The sequence below is a fragment of the Aquarana catesbeiana genome, linkage group LG08, assembly GCF_042186555.1.
Source record: "Aquarana catesbeiana isolate 2022-GZ linkage group LG08, ASM4218655v1, whole genome shotgun sequence".
Taxonomy (NCBI): Eukaryota; Metazoa; Chordata; class Amphibia; order Anura; family Ranidae; genus Aquarana; species Aquarana catesbeiana.
The window spans coordinates 52160233-52182797 of NC_133331.1; the positions used below are offsets into that span (position 1 = coordinate 52160233).

A 22565-nucleotide genomic window follows, 5' to 3' on the forward strand; every position below is an offset into this window, starting at 1 on the left:
CGAATTTCGAACGAATTTTCTTTTCAAAATCAGAAAGTTCGTTTTTTTTTTTGATCCGATGATGCCACCATTGATTTTCGAAATTCGGCCGACCAAGCCTTCAATTTCACCTCATGTTGCTACAGAAAAGAATTTTCGTGGCTGGGAAGCTTCTTTTCTCTCCGTAAATTTTCTTTTCTTATTACATTTCTTGCACTATTCTCCCATCATTGATTAGAAAATCGTTTGTTTTTCAAAAAATTTCCAACATGTCCGATTCCTCAAATTTGCTTGCTGCACGAAAATTGGCCATTGCTGCAGCCCACTAATAGTGCGAAATTCATACGAAAATTTTTTGATACGATTTTCGAAAGAAAGTTCTTTCGAAATTCGAACCGTGTATGGCCGGCATTAGAAGATGCACACATGACTCCCGTTCACAGCACCTCAATAAATGTATTTATTTATGTGTGTGACTGTATTGTTTGTATCAGAGTCAGTGAAAAGACCAACTCTGACTGGTTGCTGAGGGCTTCTTTGCTGAGTAAGGCTGGAGATAGGGAACGGTTCCCAATGCATACGATAGAATAAAGTCTTCTCTCACCCTCTGAGCTTCTTTAATGAGCTGGTCACAATAGTCGAACCAGGACAAGAAGGAGATGAGCGCTCTCTTCCCTGGAAAGGCTGAAGCATCTTCCTTAACATTATGAATCTAGGCTGGGGAGGGGAGAGAAGAGAATGGTCAGTGTACACAATATTTAAAGTAGAACTATAGGCAAAACTTTTTTTTTTTCCATTTTAAATAGAATAGGTTATAGGGTTATAACCCCTATCAGATTTTTTTCCACCATCGGTGCAGAGATTTTGCTTCTCTTCCTGTCCCATAGCCAAAATGGAAGTGAAAGGAAATCCCTGCAGAGGAAGAGAATTCCCTGGGGACCCCCAGGTCACCAAAACTAGTGTCCCCATTGGAAGACTCCCCCACTATTACTTTTTTGGAGACGACACAAAATTTGTGATTTTCTTTTACGTTCACTTTCTTTTTTTTTTTTTTTTTTTTTAATTTTTTATTTATCAAAGAAAACAGGTCCACAGGGACCGATACATCGGTATTTAACATTGTAACAATACAGTATGAGCATTGACATAGGTCTTATATTGTAGATTTTCTCCCACTTATTTTAGAAACCTCTTGTGTTATGGTGCCGTGTGAGATTGACATATTTCAGAGGTTATAACTGTGTAAGATCTCTTAAAGTGATGTAGAACAAGGTTGCTCTTTATTGTCTTCGGGTCATGGTATTGTCATGGTGTGCTCGTCCAATGGCGTTAGTAATGTGGGGTCTGTTGATGGTTCCTCTGTGTGCCCCGTTCCCTTCCTTGTTTTTATTTTCTATAGATCAGTAGAGCTAAGATAGGAGAGAGAGTGTATAGAAGAAAGAAGAGAAAAGAGAAAAGTGGAGGGGGGGGGGGGCGGGGGGGTTGGGGAGGGAGGAGTCTGCGAGCAAGGGGACTTCACAGTGTCCCGTGAAATTTACTTTCCAATCTATCACTTAGCTGCCTATAAGTTTCAGGTATGGGCTAGATATCTGTTTCTTCTCTCTGGAGGGCCTGTCCTGCTGAGTATTTAAATATGTTCCACAGCTGCCAAGTTTTGGAGTATGTCTCACCTCTGTTCTGACTTGTGAGGATCAGATCTTCCAATGTGCTAATTTCGTCTACCTTTTTAAGCCAGGTGGCGATAGAGGGCGGCTCGGGGGATTTCCATTTGAGGGGGATGCAAATTTTAGCCGCATCTAGTAGGTGTCGAACAATTGATTTTTTGTATACCCGAGCAGGTGTATCGGTGGCGTGGTGGAGGAAGTACGCCGGTTCATCGGGGACATTACGATCAGTGAATTTCTGTATTATCTCCCGGACCCTTCCCCAGAAAGGCCTTATACGTGGACATGACCAGAATATATGTATTAGTGTGCCTGTGCTCTGCTGACATCTCCAGCATAGTTTCGATGTCTCGGGAAAAATTTTTTGTAATATTGCCGGTGTTCTGTACCATCTCATAAAGATTTTGTAATTGGTTTCTTGGAATCTGGTGCATATGGATGATTTATGGGTGAAGTGAAGTATGTGTGTTCTTTTTTGTGGGGTGAGGTGGCAGTTCAGGTCCGTTTCCCATTTGTCAAAACTGGGGTGTTGGTAGTCTTCAGGAGGTGTGATGATAATGTTATAGGTCAGAGACAACGTGTGCGGTAACACACCGCTTTCCATACAAATTTCTTCAAAGGTAGTGTGGGGAGGGTCAGTTACAGTTGGGGGGGTCAAACTGCTAAGGAAGTGTGCGAGCTGGCTTGCCCTCAGGAAGTCCAGTCGGTGTATACCATTCGGGTCTGATAGTTCGGCCAGCGTTGCCCACCTTCCACCATTGCTGTAATGGGAAGCTTGGTACATCCCTGAGTTTCTGAGTGTGCGGAATGTAGGATCTATTATACCTGGAGTGAATTGTGGGTTGCCTAATATAGGTCGCAATAATGAATTTTTAGTAGAGAGAGATGTTTGTGATATTAGGCGTGTACAGATGCTCGTTGTGGGTCCAATTAACGGGTGAGATCGTATTCGTGTAGGGAGTGTGGAGCCGTTCCATGGGGCTCTATTCAGTGGGATGTCAGATTGTGATTGTTCTATTTGGGGCCAAAGTTTTGTTTCCTGGTGCCTGCACCAGTCGACTAGTCTACTCAGGTGTACTGCTTGGTAGTATGTTTTAATCTCTGGCATGGCCATACCGCCGTGTTGTTTTTGTAGTGAAAGTGTCTTTCTCGGGAGGCGTGGCTTTTTCCCAGCCCATAAAAAGGTTGTAAATAGTGAATGTGCCTGTCTGAAATAGTTTGCGGGTATGTGAATAGGTAAAGCTTGTAGTAGATACAAGAATTTAGGCAGCACCATCATTTTTAGTATATTGCAGCGTCCAAACCACGAGTGTAGGCCATTTTTCCAGCTGTGGAGCAGCGTTTGGACATTTTTTAATAAGGGTGGAAAGTTGAGTTTGAAAATCTGGGAGAGTTTTGGAGGGATATAAGTGCCTAGGTACTTCAGGGCTTTGTCTGTCCATTTGAAATGGAAGGTATGTTGAAAGTGTGCGAGTTGGGTTTGTGGAATCCCTATTCCCATGGCTTCGGATTTGTTAAAATTTATTCTTAGGTTGGAAAGATGTCCGTAGATCTCGAACTCTTTCATTAAGTTTGGGAGGGAAATGGCTGGGTTAGTGATGGAGAACATCAAATCATCTGCATATGCAGACACTTTATGTTGGGTGTCCCGTAGTGTAATCCCCTTGATATCTGGGTTTAGTCTCACGTGGCATAGGAAGGGTTCTAGTGATATAGCAAATAGCAAGGGTGATAGTGGGCACCCCTGTCTGGTTCCATTTGATATTGGGAAAGAATCTGAGACAACACCATTAGCCCTGACTCTGGCTGATGGATTTGAGTACGCTGCAGATATCCAATTGAACAGCTTTTCTCCCACTCCGATCTTTTACGTTCACTTTCAATGATAATAGTAAACAGGACAAGTAGAGGGGGTGAATCTGTTTACAGTGGAGCTCCAGCCTCCCTCAAAAAAATTAAAGGTAAGCAGCTACAAATACTGTAGCTGCTGACTTTTAGCATAAGGACACTTGCCTGTCCAGGGATCCAGCGATGTTCTCACCCGAGCCAATTGTTTAATCGGCTTTTGGTGTAGGCGCAGCCATCTGAAGTAAGGGAAGTCCGAAGTTTCCTTACTTCATAGCCGGTTTCCTACTGTGCATGCGTGAGTCACGCTGCCCCTTGTAAATGGCTCTGTAGTCTTCTGGGATCTGTGATGTGTCCTAGAAGACTGTGGGGGGGGGGGAGCAAAATTCCTGCTCAGCCCGCCGCAGCGATCTGAGCCAGAAGTAGGAGCGGGTACCTGTCAAAACCAGGGTGCAAATAGGCAGAATGTCCCTTCTTGGGTGAAGCTCCACTTTAACGAGTGCGCAGACAGCAATCTGAACCGAGAGGTGTTCTAATCTATCTCCATTTTATCCAAAACTAAAAAACTTTTTGCCTTTAGTTATACTTTAAACCTGTTGCAGAAACAGCCAACCATCAACTGATGATCACTGCAGCCAGCATAGACCAGCACCATCCACAACTGACATACCCAGCAGGAAACATATCCACAGTGCTTCCTGCAACAGGTGAATCTGTGTTCCAATGGGACCGACATTCTAATTTCTGGCTCCATTAGCTCACACCACTTCCTTCCCCACCCCAATTATCAGTGTAAGCATGGAGTCAGTTTGTTGTGCTGCAGTGCTCATGTGCTAATAAAGAACATGCTGATAGGAGAAATCAGAGTGAGAGAGAAATCTGCTCATCAGCCTGCTACTTCTCCTGTACTGTCCAATCACATTGCACTCACATGTATAAAACCAAGTATATAGGACAATCTGAGCTTAAGGGGAATGTCACCAAAACATGTCACCAGTGACTGTTGCCACTGATAGACAAAGGGGCAGTGTGGAGCCTTCTGACAACCTCCACCATGAGAATAGCCAACAAAAGTTCATGAGAGGTGACTTAAGCCTCAGGCCCAGGATCCTTACCCTGCCTGTTCTTAGCACTGATGACCATGAGCGGCTGCATCAAGAGTCAGAACCGTCTGCCTATATGCCCTATGTAGAAGGTTTTATACACTTTTTTTTATCTGGATGTTTCAACACTATGCTGGTGCACTGTTCTCTCTTCTTTTGTATTTTATCGCAAAAAGAGCTAGACTGCAAGGTGAAGTGGTGTAAATCTTTTGAAGCTGATGGACCCGTGTGAACATTCTTTTCACAAGGTCACTAACAATTAAGTGATCAGTGAGAATCATTTGGAGCTACAATACAATTAGAGATCAGTTTGTTGAACACATTGTTGCAGTTTTCTTTCTGCGGCGTGTGCAGCTTAGATCCAGACGTTTCTTATCAATATATATATATATATATATATATATATATATATAAAATATTGGAGAGAGGGAGTGCCAAGATCCAAGGCCAGGGTTTTTGCTGTGCCAGGCAATGGCTCTTCCTATTCAGCCATCTGAAGCTCTTGCATAGATTGTTGTGCCTAATCTCTTGGTCAGTCTTCAATATCGAATGTCTTGCTAAACTCTGAACTAATGAAGTCATACCTCTGCATGTCTCATGTGCCAAATTACTGTGCTTATGCGAGTATCTTGTTCTTTGTTGCTAGTGGTACACTGCATTTTTATTTATGGCTATATAATTCCTGAACTTTGGCTGCTGATTTACTGATTACTTTTCATCGTTCTACATGTCAAATCCGGCTAATCTCTGGCTAATGACTTTGGCTTGATCTCTGAATGTGCTTCTGCCTTGCCCACATACAGCTACCTCTACTTGTGTATTGAACCTGGCTCTTTATAACCAAGAATTTGTCTGTTGCTTCAGCTACTTGACTCAGAGGCTGATCCCACATCGTGACAGAATGATCTACCAAAGTATAGAGGCATGGCTTACATAGGGATTTTAGATTGTAAACTCTAACGAACAGGGCTATTTCCTCCAGTATTGAATTTGTATTTTAACTGTTCTATCAGCCCTCATGTTGTAAAGCACTGCGCACATTATTGGCGCTATATAAATGCTTTATAATAATAATAATAATAATATAATAATTTCAGGGGAGGGGCTAGAAATTTAAGACTCCGCAAGAAACTGGGTATCAATAAAGATTGACCAAGAGATCAAGCAATGAACTATCCAGATCTTCAGGTGGCTTAGTAGGAAGAGCCACAGCAAGACACAGTAGAAACCCTGGTTTCAGATCCTGACAGGGAGGTTCCCATAAAAAAAGATAGGGAAAAGGAGGAAAATGGAGATAGAGGAAAGTAAAAAAAAACAACAATCTGCCTCTGTGCCCACAATAAAATAATAGTAGAGAAAAGCACATCTTTACCCCCAGTTAATCCCCTCCACAGTCTCAATATCCAGAGGGTCGATAGACTGAGGCAGAGCACGGTATAAGGAGGTCAGCCGGTTGGTGAGCAGCTCACATAAACTGGTGTTCTGTGTAAGGCACTGGGCGGCAGCCGCTTCCGGCAGGCTCACCAACAACATGAGGCCCTCGCAGGCTTTCACCGCAATCCGGCCGTCCTGGGGGATGAGAGCGCACAGCATATAAAACACCATGTTCTCCGAGGCTCTGGAAATACTCTCAGTGGGTTTTATCACTCACCGGGCTCTTGGTCAGGTTGAGTAAGGAATTCACCAGGTTATAGTCCTGCTGTACATGTTTGGCTGATACTCCGCTTTCAGCCACGTCATCTGTAGAGCTAACACTGGCAGGGGCTGCTGGTACATTCTGAATCCCATCTGCCTCTGCTCCAACACTGGGGTCGAGTGGAGGAGACTGCCCTGTGTCATTAGCAGGTACTTCCACAATGCCACCCCCAACAAGTCCTCCGAGGCTGTTTGAAGATCCAACTGTTGGAAGGGGCTTCACCTTATTCTGAAAAACATTCAGAATACAATAAACAGATGTTAGGAGCGCCTACTACAAACGTTCATCGTACTTGGTAGTTCCTTTGTCTCGCCTCCCCTCTGATTACCCCACCCCAACTTCTGCTTACTGCCCCCCACCTCACCCCTGCTAAACCCCCCCCAAACATTTTTCTCAAAAACCAATTATTTGTTCAAAGTTGGTAATCTGCACTTTTTACCCATTGGTATTAATTATATAAACTTTACGATTACATGCATCATATTATGTGAGCTAATTATATGTTATATAACTAAACTAACAAAACTTAAAAACTATATATACTTAATGAAGACAAATTTAGAAGTTTTTACCAGATAAGACACCATTTTTAATTAATATCATTAACTGTACATGAACTGTCATTTTTTTTATCTTGTTGACTTCTACATTCAAAAGTATAACTAAAAGCAAGATTATTTTATTAGCTTTGGATAGAGTGGAGATGGATTAGAACACTTATTAGGTTTTTATTGCTGTCTATGTGTCCATTAGGGAGATTCATCCTCTCTATTTGTCCCGTTTACCATTATCATTAAATCTGAAAGTTAAAGAAAATCCCACATTTTGGGGAAATCTTTCAATGGTGACCTGAGGGGCCCCAAGGAATTCCCAGGGATTTCCTCTTACTCCCTGTTTTGGCTATGGGACAGGAAGCGAAGGGAAATCTTTCCAATGGGACACTGATGGTACAAAAAGAAAAAACATAATGACAGTGGTTATAACCCTCCTTTACTCTATCCAAAATGGGAAAAAAGTATTGCCTATAGCTCTACTTTAAGACGTGGTAGACCCTTCCCCTGAAACAAGCTGGTTTTATGTGATGAACTGAAATCCCATCTCTGGGCAAATATTAACCCTTCTCCCAGGTCAGAAACACTGATGGTGAAGGAGAGCGGAAGCAGCTACATGTCCACTGGCTGAACTCCAGCTATCTTAATGCATTGAGATGTACAGCGCAGCGCATAGCATACAGGAAAAATGTCCTGATCCTGTCACGTTTGAGTAAATGTCATATCCTGGAGAGGTCCAACAAGCTGCAAGGCCGTGGCTGAAATTGCAGTGATGTTGTCACACCCTCCCCTTGGACTACAATCCTATCTGGTCATGCTGATGTTTTCTATAATGTCCATGAGTTGTCAGCCTATAGAAAAATTTGACACTGCTTGGCAGTACTTCCAGCAACTTCCTTCCTCCCAGGCTTACTTGGGCCTTAGAAGCAAAGAAAGCTGAAGAGAAAAACACATGGTGGAACCTAAGAGAACATGCCATAAGTCAATGTTGCCCTAAGGTAAAAAAACAGGGCCAGAGCTCTCGCATGACTGTTAGAATGGAATAGAAAAGCATAGGGGGTTATGTAACACGTCATGTTTCTGCTGAGATATTACTGTATGGACCTTATGCACCCTACAATGACATAACGTTGTTAATGAACCATTTAGTGCACTTTAGACAGTTCATAGTTCAACAAATATTAGAAATAATGGTACAGGTGACACTGGAACTGACCTCCAGGAAGAAGTTGACCAGATATGGGTCTTGTTTTAGTTTGGCGCACACAATACACAAGAACTGGATCTCTTCGTTCTCTGTTGGATTGGCCAACACCTCTCCGCACAGACGGATCAGCTTCTACAGAGAGAAAATACACCTGATGTCAAAGTCTAAATGGTCCGATATAACAGTAAAATTAAGATGCTAACAAACAGGTAAAAGCTATCTGTACTCCATAGTGGAATATGTCTGAGCTACCGAAATGTATATGTGTATGACTGTGGTGGGTAAGTGCAAGCTCCTCTGGTGTAGAGATGTTGCGACTCCCTGTGTTCTTTGTACAGAACTGTGGCATATGCCAGAGCTATAAAAATGTATAACAGTGTGTGACTGTGATAGGACATTAAAGTGTAAGCTCCTCTGGTGCAAAGACTGATGTGAATGGCTCATGATTCTCTGTACAGCACTGCAGAATATGTCAGAGCTATATAATTGTATTATAAGAATTATAAAAAGGATTGCCTGTATAGGGGCACTAGAGTGTAAGTTCCTCTGGTTCAAAGGCTTATGCAACTAGATCAGCGTTCTTTGTGCAGCATCGTAGAATATGTTAGAGCTATAAAAATGTATAACAGTGTGTAACTGTGGTGGGACATTTGAGTGTAAGCGCCTCTAGTGCAGAGACTAATCTAAATAGCTAAGGATTCTCTGTACAGCACTGCGGAATAATGTCAGAACTATATAAATGTATTATAATCATTATAAAAATGTTTGCCTGTGGTAGGGCATTAGAGTGCAAGCTCCTCTGGTGTAGACTGCTGTTGCGCAATCTTCTCTGTACAGCACCATGGAATATGTCAGAACTATATATAAAAGAATAATAATAATAGTGTGCAATTGTGGTAGGGTATAAGCTCCTCTGGTTCAAAGACTGATGTAACTGGTTCAGCGTTCTCTGCACAGCATGGTGGAATATGTTAGAGCTATATAAATGTATAATAATAATAATAGCGTGTTGACTGTGGTGTGGACATTGGAGTGTAAGCTCCTCTGGTGCAAACTGATGTGACAGGCTCTGTGGTGTCGAGTACACTGATAAACACAAGGTGTTGGAGTTGCTGGATGTACCTGTACTGGTCGGTGGACATTAATATGCGGCAGCAAAGGTTGTTTAATCCTCCCGAGGAGCTTAGTGTAGAACATTAGGACTTGCTGTTTCATGCCCGGTGGACACTGGCAGAAAAAAAAGCGGCACGTTACACAAAACAAAAACATACAACGTACGATATGAGAATTCTTATCTTTGATTCTGCATTGTTTTATTTTCTGCTTACTCTGTACAATGAAAGGAAATCTCCACTGTTATTGCTTAACTTTCAGGAAATGAAATCTGTGTTTTTTAAAACTGATTCAAACAGTTCCAGGCAACACAAGCCTCTCTTTCTCTAAGCGCAAAGAAATTTTTGTTCTCCGATAACAATCTGACAGACCGTATAATAATGATTGCAGACCTTCCTGTCACAATAAAGAGGATTTCTGCATCTGTGCTGATAAGTCATTCAACTAGCAGTATAATCTTTACTTACACTTTACAAATAAATATTCTTCTAAAACTATCTGAAATAGCAAAATAATGATATGCTGCAAACTTTTCTGCTGCTCAAAGGGATTTGATGACTGAATTGAAAGTATAAAGGAGATGTGAGAGGATTTCCCCGGCAGGCAGATTCTGTGTGGTTGGATTGGGCAACATTCTCATGTCTACAGGAAACTTGCAGACACCCTGGTGCTCTGTCAGAATAGCGAACCCGCCAGATTATCTAATGGAAGTGACTTTCTGTCAGCTGCGCATGCATTGTGAGCGTATATAAATAAATAAATAAATATAGTATATTGACATCTGTGATGCCGTTTGGATGTTTAAAGGTTTAGCGCAGAGCAGTGCAGGGTGTACCAACACGGCCTCCGCCACCTTCCTACTGCTGGTATCCAGCTTCTTTCAAAATGTAAGATCAAAACAGCATCACGCATGTCAATATACTGTATTTATATACGCTCACTTTATTGCTAAAATTACTCCGAAATTCAAGATGTAGCTGGGTGTAGTAAGATGTCCGCTGCTGCCTTCTTCTGACTGCAGGTGTTTTGTCAGATTAGCAAACCTGGTAGCAGTGGAATGCATGCGCAGCTGACAGAACATCACTTCCGTTAGCTAATCTGACAGGTTCACTATTCTGACAGATGTTGGGAAATACCCAGGACATGTTAGACAACCATATCCAGTCATTACTCCTTTACAAATTGCGGGTGTTTACAAGCTCTTACCTCCCACTTTACAGGAAATTCTCATTTGACCCAAATATTCACATTATGACTAAAGCTGGACCTTCAGGATTGTACTAAACATTATATTGTAAAGTGCTGCGTAAACTGTTGGCGCTATATAAATCCTGTATAATAATAATAAAACATCCAACTGTCCTCTGATACCTGTCCTTAGCCTAACCTGACCGTCATGTTAATTTTTCCTATTAACAGTGCAGACAGGACTGAACTCTGTCCTAAAAACTGAACAGGAAGAGCAATTGGGAATGGAATTGGCCAGGACAGGAATAGTGGAGTGGCTATTGATGGATTTTAAAGCCATTATCCTTACTTTAGCTTCAACACCAAGGGCCGGTTCACACTGCTGCCATGCGGGAACCCTGCGAATCCACTGCGGGTTCCCGCATCGCATGTCTCCCGGCAGCAGTTCATACTGCCCTATGCAAAGTGCTGGGAGTGTCAGTTAAAAGTTAATGACACCCCCAAATCAGTTTGCAGATCGCAGCGCGATCTGCAAACTCGGACAGGAATCGGATCGCATGGGTGTGAACACCCATGTGATCAGATTCTGCTGCAGACCAAAAAACGGGTCCTGTGCGAGTTTGACACAAATTCAGCCATACTATCTGTATGGCTAAAATCGCATCACACAGAGATTGCATGCGATTTGCACTGCAGTGCGGTACGAATCCCATCTGATCTCAGACATCCCACCAGTGGGAACCGGCCCTTAAAGCTTAACGGATAAGTTCACCTTTGGGAACATGTTACATGTTCCACCTGTTTTTAGGTTGAAACTCGTAACATGTTCCCAATGCTGCAGCCACTGCCCAATCCTTCCCGTACTAGCTGTCACTTTTTAAAATCAGTGCGGCCTGTGTGGGGCTCCGCCCACATGGCCACGTCATTCATTCACACAGCTCTATATATGAATGAACTACAATCCCCGACATCCTTTGCAGTTGTCGGCTTGTAGTTCTCAATGCACTACAACTATGCTGGGGTAGTTCATGGATTTCTTCCTGTCAGATTTTATCTGCGTGCCCATATGGGATGTAAACACACAGATACACTGACTGATCTCAAGGAGACCTGCATGGCATCAACGATCTGCTGTCTGGGGCAATGTTTTACAGGCTCCAAAAAAAAAATGCAATTTTTTTTTTTTACCTGCATAAAAATGTGCATTTTTTTTTTTTTTTTAGAAAAAGTGAACTTATCCTTTAATCTGCTTATATTTGGCCTTTCTGCTTTCCTCCTCAAGAACATGCCAACACAATTTTAAAGTAAAAGACCACTTTAGCAAATAGTGCACTTAGAGGTTTCCAGGTCTCACATTCCTATCTTTCCAATGCTTTTTTCTTTCTTCCTTTATGGTCAGTCAAATTTTATAGAGATGGATATTTTCAAACTGCGGGAAAAACTGTTGCTGAGTATGTTCTATTTTTTTAAATGTCAGCATATTGGACAATACAATATATTGTTACGTACTTATTTTTGGATGACTGTGCATCTTTAGTTTACACATTCTAACATCTGAAAGCTTTCCTTAATTGCGTAAAGTTTAAATTTATGGAATATAATTCTAAGCCTGGTACACACAGTTTTTTTTCCGGTGAGCCCAGCGATCTACCCAGATCTACCCTGCTGAGCTGTTGTGTTTAGACGGTGGGATGCCCCCCCTCCCGGCCAGAACACTCCGATCAGAACTCTCAGCCGTTGGTATACACACGGCCGAATGTCGGACGTTTGTTTTTGTTTTTTTAGGGTTTTCATTCCTTTACAGCTGCTTAAACATTTACACAACACATTCAGAAACGTACAATGAAAACAGTGAAAAATATCTTTGGTTTGTTTTGTACTAAAGGCACTTTGGCTTTTTATACAAATAATCTAATACATTTGGCAGCCTGTATGGGCTTATTTCCACCAAGCCAACCCGCTGTGATGTCTTTGGGGGATCTTTTAACATGAACAATTACATGCAACAGTTGTACAAAATTGCCACCCAATCAGGTTACACTGGGGAAAGAAATAAAAACACATGCAATTAGGCCCCCGATTGAACACGTTGAGGGGAATTTATCAAAACCCGAGTGGCTAGACTCTGGAGCAGCCGTGCATGGCAGCCAATCAGATTCTATCTTTCATTTTTGAACCTTAACTGAACTAGATGAAGCCAGAAGCCAATTGGTCGCCACACGCAGCTGCCCCAAATACCATCTGCTCCAGTTACAATAACTTTCCCCTACTGATATAGCTTGAAAGTCAGACAATTTTTATTGAACTAACTGATGTCGCCTGGCATTTGGTCCATGTGCACGGGGCTTAACAAAAACACTGAAAAAAAAAAAAAGAGAGCACTTGTTCTTTTTGCCCCATTGTGCTGACCTTACCTAACCTCCCCCCTCCCTCTAAAGATGCATAGCTACCTCAATCTAACTGGTTTTGGTTACCATCTTTGCCACGCCCGAGTATTACAGGCCCCTAGACTTCTATCAGGTTGTGTCCTGAGGCGAGGGACAAAAGAAGACAACCCCATAGAGGTCAATTGGGCTATAAAGTTCAGGTGTGGCCAGGATGTAAACAAACCCTAGAGGCTGCAAGCATTGGATTGTGGGAGTATGCATCAACGGTGGGGGAAGGTGGGTTCAGTTAGGTCAGGGCAAAGGAGCCAAACTGATAAGTGCACTTATCCTTTAAAAATAAAACCTATTTTCATTACATACCTTATTTTAGACCCAGTGATATCATCACTGGGTCTTTGTGCTTCTCAAATGTCATGGCTGATGGGAGGGGCCAGCAGAGTGCTGTACATAGCTCCATGTACAGTACACCCCTTAAGAGCAATCAATCCTGATGCAAATAGGAGTTATGCAAATATAAAAATGTTGTGATGTGTGGATGTCAGTCTCTAAAGCCCCTTTCACACTGGGGCGGGGGCAGCGTCGGCGGTAAAGCGCCGCTATTGTTAGCGGCGCTTTACTGTCGGTATTCGGCTGCTAGCGGGAGCGGTTTTACCCCCCCGCCAGCGGCCGAGAAAGGGTTCAAAACCACCACAAAGCACCTCTGCAGAGGCGCTTTGCCGGCGGTATAGCCCGCTGTCCTATTGATTTCAATGGGCAGGAGCGGTGAAGGAGCGGTGTCTACACCGCTCCGAAGATGCTGCTAGCAGGACTTTTTTTCCCGTTCTGCTAGCGCACCGCTCCAGTGTGAAAGCCCTCGGGGCTTTCACACTGGAGAGACAGCAACGGCTGTTTCGGGTCGGTTTGCAGGCGCTATTTTTAGCGCAATAGCGCTTGAAAACTTCCCCAGTGTGAAAGGGGCCTAAGAGTGGGTGTTCCTAGATAGGCTGTATTTGCATAAAGACCACCATGAGTAACCCCCACATGTGATGCTGGGCCTCCATGATTGAAAGAACTGAAATCAAATGAATGAGACGGACATGCTGGGGAGTAAAAAGCTATACGATGCAGGACATCCTCCAGCCAGGAAATGAGGCGGACTCTATCTGACTTGCTGCAGCTTCTAATGCACATGGTGAGAAGCTCACAGTTTGCAGTGAAATCAAAGTAAGCAATTTCAGTCTAGGAGAGAAGCCTGTACAACTCTTCAAGACTGAAGGGAAGGCTGGAGATCAAACAAACCCTGAAAGCCTGAAGAAGGGTCAAAAACTTTGTTCACTCATTTCCTGTCTGATGAGAAGCAGAGAGAGAAAATCCCCAGTGGGGACAGAGAGAAAATAAAGCTAAAAGGGGTTTTGGTCTTCCCCTCGGTGTGTCTGTAGTGAGTTACTTGCAATAGCCTGCATCACACCAGGGCGCAGCAAACCAAAGTCATACTGCAGTTCGTTGTCAGCAGGTCACCAAAGGGAACCTGTGCTGCACATTTTCTGTTATCTCACAAAAATAAGCTGTATATCTATAGGTCTGCTATGCATAGAGCAGACTGCATGGGTAGAATATTCTGAATCAAACTCACGTCAGCTTTCCCCAGCGTGTAGAGGGTCTCCAGGACTTTGTGATGTAATAAATACTCCATGCATGGCCCGGTCTCCCCTGATTCCCGCTCATTCTCCTCCTGCACCAGAATGTCCAGCATTTGCTCCAGGTGAGAGGGGATGTTGGTGTCCGTCACCGGGGCCTTGTCATCTGTGTCACAAAACAAAGAGTCTCAGAACATAACATCTGCTACATTAATAGTCCTACCTGCACTTACAGCAGTTGTGCGGGGTGTCTAAATATACCTGTGCAGGCCAATATAAACCAAACTCTAACCCAGTGGACTCTATGGGGTTGATTTACTTGCAAATAGACTATGCACTTTGCAAGTGCAGCTGCTTCAGACATAGGTAATCAAGGTAAAGTTTCACTTTGCAAAGAATACCCAATCACAGGCAAGTAAAAAAATAAATAAAATAGCAATATTGCTTGCACATGTTTGGATAGTGGATGTCAGCAAAACTTTTCCTAATTTACTAAGCTCCTTGCAGAGTGCACAGTCTTTTTATCTTTAGTAAATCCACCCCTATGTTTATCCCTCTTGGGTCAACCACCCACCCCAGCCCTCTCCCCTTCTCTGCTTGTATTGAGGGCTGTGGCTGTTACTTAGCTATGCCAAAACGGAGCATTGAAGAGGGAGGGCAGAAAGCAGCAATTTTACTTTAAAGAAAAGGGTATGAAAGGCATTTCCTAGAAAAAAATCATAACATGCAGGTGTGATATAGAACATTTGGGCCAGACCAGGCCTTGCTCATCTGCCCTTCCTTATCTACTCCAAAGGCTGCTGTGCATGGGGCTTACAGTAAGCTAATAACAGCAGATTCAGATACCTATTTAATCTGTATATATAAATACATTTCATGATTTTAATAACATAAATGTATTGGAGGTGTTTCTTTCTCAGCTAAATTCAATTGTTTGGTTGGGGTTCAGCTTTTTAGTGGATCTGTCAATCAACAGATTGATAGCATTAGTAAATGGATAGGAAAGTATATCATATATTAGGGCCAGTTCACATCATAGAAACGCAGTCCGGATGCGTTCCAGGTGCTTTTCTGCATGCGCGTTTTTGAAGCATTCCGGTGCATTTTTGATGCGTATTAGATGCAGTCCAGTGCTTTTTACCCCCCCTCTTTTCTTAACCTTAAATAAAGGATAAGTGTGTTGCAGTGCGTTTTTGGTGCATTTAGGTGCATTCTTGATGCGTTTTACAGCGTTCCAGTACAGTCCAGTGCAGGAAAAATGCAGCATGTTCTACTTTTTTTTTTCTGGAACTGGAAAGTACTGAAACTGCAAGCACTGGTGTGAACTATGCAATTGAAAACCATATACCCTACTTTCCATGCATTTTTGATGCATAAAAAAAATGCACTGGACTGCATGTGGTGTGAACTGGCACTTTTTTTTTTTTTAACATTTCTTTAATTACTTCCTGTCTTTCCAGGCCTAGGCAAATGATGCCATACATCCCAGGAGTAGGGGAGCTAAAGGCAGGTGGATGCCAGGAAGTAAATTCTACAATAATCATTTGCCCTTACTCAAGATAGCCAAGGCCAGAAATGCTAGGGGGGTGTTTTGCAAAGTGATTTCTCAACAAAATAAAACAGAGACATGGATGGGGGGGCATTTGCTTTGAATATTAACCACTTGCACCCCCTTCCTGCCAGGCCAATTTTCATCTTTCAATTGCGCTGACATGCAATGCTGAACCCAAACAAAATTATAATTTTTTTTTTTTTTTTTGACACAGATAGAGCTTTATTTTACTGGTATTTCATCCCCACTGGGCTTATTTTTTGCTAAACATATGAAAAAAAAAAAAAATTGTAAAAAAAAAAAAGTTCTTAGTTTCTGTTATAAAATAAGTAATTTTTCTTCTTCACTGATGTGCGCTGATGAGGCTGAACCGATAGGCACTGGTGGGCATTGTTGGGGCTGCACTGATTATCGGGACACTGCTGATCAGTGCTCTGATTATCAGTGTGGATGTGCCGGTTATCAGCTCTCCTCACACGCTGTCAGTGTGAGGAGAGGCATGCCGATAACCAGCAAATACTGCATACACTGTTATCAGCTGTAAATGGACACAGCTGGTCACATGGTAAAGTGCTCTGTGATTGGCTCATTACCCCGATCTGAGATCAGCTTTGTCCAAAGGACAGGGCGATCACAGATCTGTGCCGATGAAATAAATAGCATTTTTGGTTTGTGCTGCCCAGAGAAAGTGTAGTCCCACTTTAAAATGATCTTCACCCTAGGAACAAAAAAATAAATAATACTGTAGCTGCTTACTTTTAATAAAAGGACACTTACCTGTCCAAGGATTCAGCACCATCCTCACTAGTCTTCAGGTCTCTGGCGCTGGCATCTTTAGTGTGGGAAGCCACACTGCACTTTGTGAAAGGTCCTGCAGTCTTCTGGGACCTGTGACATGTCCCAAGAGGCTGTGGGCAGGAGGTCCACTCGGATTGCCTAGAGCAGGCATGTCCAAAGTCCGGCCCGTGTTCTGGTTTCGAACGGTAATTTGGACATGTATATCTTTTGTGGCCCCCAACGTATCTCCCAGAACCGGAGCCACAAAAGATATATTCTGGCTGCCTCAGAGGGGACAGGAAGGGGGCAGAATGAGTGCCGTACATACAGGAGTATTTCCTGTTTACGTGGCGGCCTCTGTAATAGGAAGTCCGGTCTCCTGCACCGCCATTGGATGACTGTTCTGTCCATCAAAGGAGGCGAGACTTTGTATTAACCACTTAACAACCGGCCCATAGCCGAATGACGGCTGCAGGGCGGTTGCTTAACTCTGGGAGGACATACTATGACGTCCTCCCGGAATTCCCCTCTCGCGCGCACCCGAGCACATCCGTGACCGCCGGGTCCTCTGGCATCACGGATCCCGGTAAATGGCCGCTGATCGCGGCCGTTTAGCATGTGATCGCGCCGTCAAATGACGGCGCGATCACATGTAAACAGACCGGCGTCATCTGATGACGCCGGTTCCTCTCCTCCCCTCCTGTGTACCGATCGGTACACTGTGGAGGAGAGGGAGATGGATGGATGGCTGCAGCGCTGTGGGCTGGATGTGTAGTGCCCACAGCGCTGCACAGAGACATCCAGCCATCCATCCATCCATGCTCAGCCATCCCTTCTGCTGTGCAATACTCTGCAATACCCCCACAATACTCTGCAATACCCCCACAATACTCTGCAATACCCCTACAATACTCTGCAATACTCTGCAAAGCCCTGCCATACTCCGCAATACCCCGCCATACCCAGCCATGCTCGGCTGTACTCGGCCTCTGTATGTGGCCAGGCTGTGGAAGTCTCACACATGTGGTATCGCCGTACTCAGGAGGAGTAGGAGAATCTATTTTGGGTTGTCATTTTTGCTATGTACATGCTATGTGTTAGAAATATTGTATAAATGGACAACTTTGTGTTAAAAAAAAAAAAAAAAAAAAAAAAAAATGCGTTTTAACCACTTCCCGCCCGCCGGCCGTCATACAACGTCCTTGACTTTGTGCGGGGATATCTGAATGATGCCAGGAACTACAGGCATCATTCAGATATCAGCTTTTTCAGCCGGCGATTCCCTACACCATAAGAATGATCATAGCGGCTGTTCCACTGCTTGATCGTTCTTACGGGAGGCGAGAGGGGATGTCCCCCCCTCCCGCGCTTCTACCGACTCACAGCTACGATCGAAGCCAGGATCGTTTTTTTTTTTTTTTTTTTTAATTTCAGGCTTCCCAGCCTAGAGGTGAGATGTGGGGTCTTATTGACTCTCACTGTAAAGAGGACCTGTCATGCCATATTCCTATTACAAGGATGTTTACATTCCTTGTAATAGGAATAAAAGTGGTCAAAATTTTTTTTTTGGGAAAAAAGCATCAAACTAAAATAAAGTAAAATGAACAATAAAAAAAAAAAAATAAAAATTTTAAAGCGCCCCTATCCCTGTGTGCTCGCGTGCAGAAGCGAACGCATACGTAAGTCCCGCCCACATATGAAAACGGTGTTCAAACCACACATGTGAGGTATCGCTGCGATCGGTAGAGCGAGAGCAATAATTTTGGCCCTAGACCTCCTCTGTAACTCAAAACATGTAACCAGTAAAAAATTTTAAAGCGTCGCCTATGGGGATTTTTTAGTAGCAAAGTTTGGCGCCATTCCACAAGCGCATGCAATTTTGAAGGGTGACATGTTGGGTATCTATTTACTCCGCGTAACTTCATCTTTCACATTATGCAAAAACATTGGGCTAACTTTACTGTTTTGTTTTTTTTTCCAAAAAAAACGCGTTAAAAAAATTGCTGCGCAAATACCACGCGAGATAAAAAGTTGCAACGACCGCCATTGTATTCTCTAGGGTCTTTGCTAAAAAAACATATATAATGTTTTGGGGTTCTATGTAATTTTCTAGCTAATAAATGATGATTTTTACATGTAGGAGAGAAATGTCAGAATTGGCCTGGGTGCTCCAGAACGCCTGAAGGTGTTCCCCTGCATGTTGGGCCTCTATATGTGGCCACGCTGTGTAAAAGTCTCACACATGTGGTATCGCCGTACTCGGGAGTAATAGCAGAATGTGTTTTGGGGTGTAATTTGTGGTATGCATATGCGGTCTGTGAGAAATACCCTGCTAATATGACAATTTTGTGGAAAAAAAAAAAAAAGTAAAAAAAAAAACCTTGATTTTCCAAAGAATTGTGGGAAAAAATGACAACTTCAAAAAAACTCACCATGCGTCTTTCTAAATACCTTGGAATGTCTTCTTTCCAAAAAGGGGTCATTTGGGGGGTATTTGTACTTTTCTGGCATGTTAGGGTCTCAAGAAATGAGATAGGCCGTCAGTACTTCAGGTGTGATCAATTTTCAGATATTCACACCATAGCTTTTGGACTCTATAACTTTCAAAAAGACCAAATAATATCCACAAATTTGGGTTATTTTTACCAAAGATATGTAGCGGTATAAATTTTGGCCAAAATATATGAAGAAAAATTACTAAATTTGCAAAATATTATAACAGAAATGAAGAAAAATGTATTTTTTTTACAGATTTTTCGGTCTTTTTTCTTTTACGGCACAAAAAATAAAGAACCCAGCGGTGATTAAATACCACCAAAAGAAAGCTCTATTTGTGTGAAAAAAAGGACAAAAATTTCATATAGATACAGTGTTGCATGACTGAGTAATTGTCATTCAAAATGTGAGAGCACCAAAAGCTGAAAATTGGTCTGGTTAGGAAGGGGGTTTAAGTGCCCAGTTGTCAAGTGGTTAAAGAGGCCGCCGAGAAAAATAGAATTTTTCCTACAGCTTACTTGTGAAATCCTTTTCTTGGGAATACATCACGGGATAACCCCTCCCATATAGGAAGTACCTCAGTTTTGTAGCAAATGAATATCCCAATGAAGAGGGGAGGGACATCTGTGTCCGGTGATGTACTCCAAGAAAAGGATTTTACAGGTAAGCTGTAGGAAAAATCCTATTTTCTTTAGAGCCCTTGCACACTGGTGCGGGGGGTGGCGTCGGCGGTAAAACGCCGCTATTATTAGCGGCGTTTTACCGTCGGTATGCGGCCGCTAGCGGGGCGGTTTTACCCCCCGCTAGCGGCCGAGAAAGGGTTAAATACCACCGCAAAGCGCCTCTGCAGAGGCGCTTTGCCGGCGGTATAGCCACGCCGTCCCATTGATTTCAATGGGCAGGAGCGGTATACACACCGCTCCTTCACCGCTCCGAAGATGCTGCTGGCAGGACTTTTTTTACCGTCCTGCCAGCGCATCGCTTACACTGGAATGAAAGCAGTGGCACTTTCGGGGCGGTTTGCAGGCGCTATTATTAGCGCAATAGCGCCTGCAAACCGCCCCAGTGTGCAAGGGCTCTTATCGTAAATCACGCTGTAGGAAAAATCCTATTTTCTTTATCGTAAATCACGGGACACAGAGCAGCTATAGTAATTACTATCTGGGACGTCCCAAAGCAATGCCCCTGAAGGGAGGGAGACACACAATGCAGACCGCCATCAGACGTGAGGATCTATATTGCTGCTTACAGCCCACTGCGCCCAAACGCAGCATCCTCCTGCCGCCGTTACATCCATTTGATAAAATTTAGTAAATGTATGCGCTGATGACCAAGTTGCGGCCTTGAAAATCTGAGCCATAGAGGTTTGATGACGCATTGCTCATGAGGCACTCACTCCCCTGGTAGAGTGAACTCTCACCTAAAAGGGTGGGACTCTTCTTTTCAACCCATAAGCCTGAATTATAACTTGGCGAATCCACTGCAAAATAGTCGATTTTGATGCTGCCTGCCCCTTCCTGGGCCCTTCTGGCAGCACAAAGAGTCGGTCTTCCACATCTGAGCTGTCATTTTCAGATAGACTGACAGCTCTCACCACATCGAGAAAATGCAACAATCTGTCTTCCGCAGAATGAGGGTTCTGGAAAAAAAGGAAGGCAGAGTGACATCTTGGTTCAGGTGAAAACTGGACACTACGTTAGGCAGAAACACCATCTTGTCCTGATGAATAATCAAATATGGCACTTTATAAGAAAAAGCTGCCAAGTCTGACACTCTTCTTGCAAAGGTCACTGCGACCAAAAAAACCCATTTCCTTGTCAAAAGGATCAGAGGAATATGCAAAATAGGCTCAAAAGGCCGTCGCTGCAAAGCAGCCAAGACTAGATTTAAATCCCAGGGACACAAGGGCGGCCTAACTGGTGGCGTTATATGAACTACCCCTTGTAAAAAGGCCCAATCCCAAGGAATACGAAGCAATTCGTCTTTGAAAAAAAAACAGTTAAGGCCGAGATCTGACCCTTGATTGTACTCAAGATTGAGATCTAGAATGGGTCTCACATCTCCAATCGGTTTTGGAACCGTGAAAAGATTTTAATAGAAACCCACAAACCACTCTTCTGTCGGTACTTCTACAATTACACCTTGTGACCTCAAACGGTCTAGTGCCTGGAATAAAGATTTTTTAACAGGTCCTTGGGAACATTTGATTTTAGAAATCAAGATGGTGGAAACTCCCAGAACTCTAGTTTGTAGACTAGAGATACAGTGGAATCGACCCATCTGTCCTGGATCCCCTTTCTCCAGGCCTCTGAAAACTGAAGAAGCCTTCACCCCCACCCGAATGAGTAGGGGCGCCCCTTCATGAGGGGGCCTTAGGACCTTGTTTGGCAGGCCTCTGAACCCAGGGCTTTTTCTGTGCCTGTCCTTGCCCTTGAGGCTTACCTCTTGAACCAGACGGTGGAGGCCGTCGAAATTGCCTGGAGGTTGAGGTACCTGGTGCCAGAGAACTAGAAACCTTAAATAAAGGACCCTTATTTTTTCTTTTAACAGGTAAAAGTGCACTCTTACCACCTGAAATGTTTTGGATATACTTATCCAAATAGTCTCCGAACAAATGCCGCCCATGAAAGGGAAAACCTGCCAACAGCATTTTGCAAGAGTGCAAAGCGTGACACTTGCTGAATAGAATCCTTAAGAGCATCAACTGCAAAGCATAAGGCCCTCGGTAGGTCCGCCAACTCTTGAGCAGCTTCCCCTTTAGCAGGAACACTCTAAATGATTCGTTTAAACCGGTCCTTCAAGGACTGACATTCCTATAGCTGCTACTGCAGGTTGTGCTGCTGAGCCAGCTATGGAAAAGGAAGCTCTAAGTAAAGATTCCAGCTTTTTATCTGCCGGATCTTTAAAAACCTGGGCATTGTCTACCGGACAGGTTATGCTTTTATTCACAAAGGAAATAGCAGCATCAACTGCTGGCATACTCCATCTTTTTGTGAATTTTTCCTTCATCGGACACAAAAGTGAAAATCTTTTAGGAGGGATAAAAACTCTATCCGGGTGATCCCAGTCTGCATATACTAACTGCTCCAGCAGCGGGGGCAAAGGGAAAGCATGAGAACTCTGCAGAGGCCGCAAAGAACCTAAAAAGAGCAAAAGGAGGCTTCAGAAACCTCTACTGGGGGCAATTTAAGACCAACTCCGTTAGGAATTGTACTAACACTCTTTGGGATTGAGAAGCGGAAAAAGGCTCCTCAGAGATTGATTCCTATTTTGCCTTCCAAAACAGCTAATGCTGATGTCAAATTGTCCTTAGTGACGTATGTTGAGGCTGAAGCATTGGAAGTAGCCACTATGCCTGACAGCCGTAATGGCTCAAATTGGCCAGTCGCCT

The 22565-nt window shown here is 43.4% G+C and overlaps 1 protein-coding gene and 1 pseudogene across 1 annotated transcript in view; one reads left to right on the forward strand and one right to left on the reverse strand.

The window, feature by feature from the left end:
- Positions 1 to 22565, reverse strand: part of LOC141105755 (FHF complex subunit HOOK interacting protein 2A-like) — a 107115-nt pseudogene that overhangs the window by 78217 nt on the left and 6333 nt on the right.
- LOC141105750 (uncharacterized) overlaps positions 1 to 22565 on the forward strand; it is a 94901-nt gene that overhangs the window by 57685 nt on the left and 14651 nt on the right. The gene's annotated exons all lie outside the window — the stretch shown is intronic.